Source organism: Lynx canadensis, chromosome A3 (genome assembly GCF_007474595.2).
Source record: "Lynx canadensis isolate LIC74 chromosome A3, mLynCan4.pri.v2, whole genome shotgun sequence".
NCBI lineage: Eukaryota > Metazoa > Chordata > Mammalia > Carnivora > Felidae > Lynx > Lynx canadensis.
In genome coordinates, this window is record NC_044305.1 from 31,465,117 (window position 1) to 31,466,356 (window position 1,240).

The following is a 1,240-nucleotide window of genomic DNA, read 5'->3' on the forward strand; positions in this document are numbered from 1 at the left end:
TGAAATATGGTACCTCATTTGTCTAAAATCAACACTGCATGATCTCACTTTATACTATAATTTTTTTAAAAGTGGTGATGTCATCAGCTAGATCCCAACACCTGACCTTTACTGCCCACTTGCTTGTACTCACAAACCATAGTCTTGCATTTTTCCTTAAGCTCTTCTTACAACTTACCTCTTATCTCAGGCCAGTGAAACTCAAAACCACCCCTCAGGTGATAGCAACTGCCTTGACAAGACCTCCCACTGGCCCAGACCACCTGCACCCTTTGAGCTAAACCCCAACTCCAGCCTGCACAGATGGGCCATGGAGTGACCTCTGGAAGGATCTACCATGACCTTTAACTCATTAAAGGTAAATCTCCTCCCAAGGAATGAGCCCCAGCCTCATTTACGTAACATACAATGTATGTATATGATGTTTCCTTAAGGCGCATGCTTGACCTTATGTCCGCCTCTACATTTGATGACAAGGCTTCCCTATGGAAATATTCATCATAATCCTACACAGAAGGTACCCATTCACCCTCTCGGGGAGTCATGGCTTTGCAAGCTATTCCAAGTGATCTCCTTATTTGCTGCAAATAAAGGGTTTTTTTCTTTGTGTATCAACTCAACCGGTGTAGTTTCTGTGACTCACCAAGGAGCCAACTCACGTTTGCTGGGTTAAGGTAATGATATTGATGGAAAAGCTCTAGATTTAGGGGCCAGACTTCAACTTGAAACCTACCCCTCACCCCCATCTGACATTTTGAGTATAAATCATTGAATATAAATAACCATTTTTCATAAGTAATTGAGGACATCTTCAATTCAATTTTGACTAAAGTAGCTTTTCATCTATAAATAAGTCATGTGTGGGCCCCATTTGGGGTCATTTACCAACCCCATATAAATGTTAGCTCTAATTTTCATATTTAGGAGAGTAGAATACCATTTGTAAATGTACATTGGTAAAACTGGATATCATCAGTGTCTAAAGAAAAATTACTACATGTAACGTAATTTAACATGATTACAACTCTAGAAGGCATCTATCTTATGGACTCTAGGAGACAAGACCTCGTAAAACTAAAAAGCACAAGTTATTTCAGAAAACGCTGAACTGAGCCATTTTGTTTTTAGCCTCTTCTTCTCATTATTTTTTGTCTTTCTAAATGCCTCTCGGTCTTGTGCATTCTGCATCAGAATGGATTACCCAAGGGAATTCCCTTTACTGCTCAAATTGTTCAGCAGT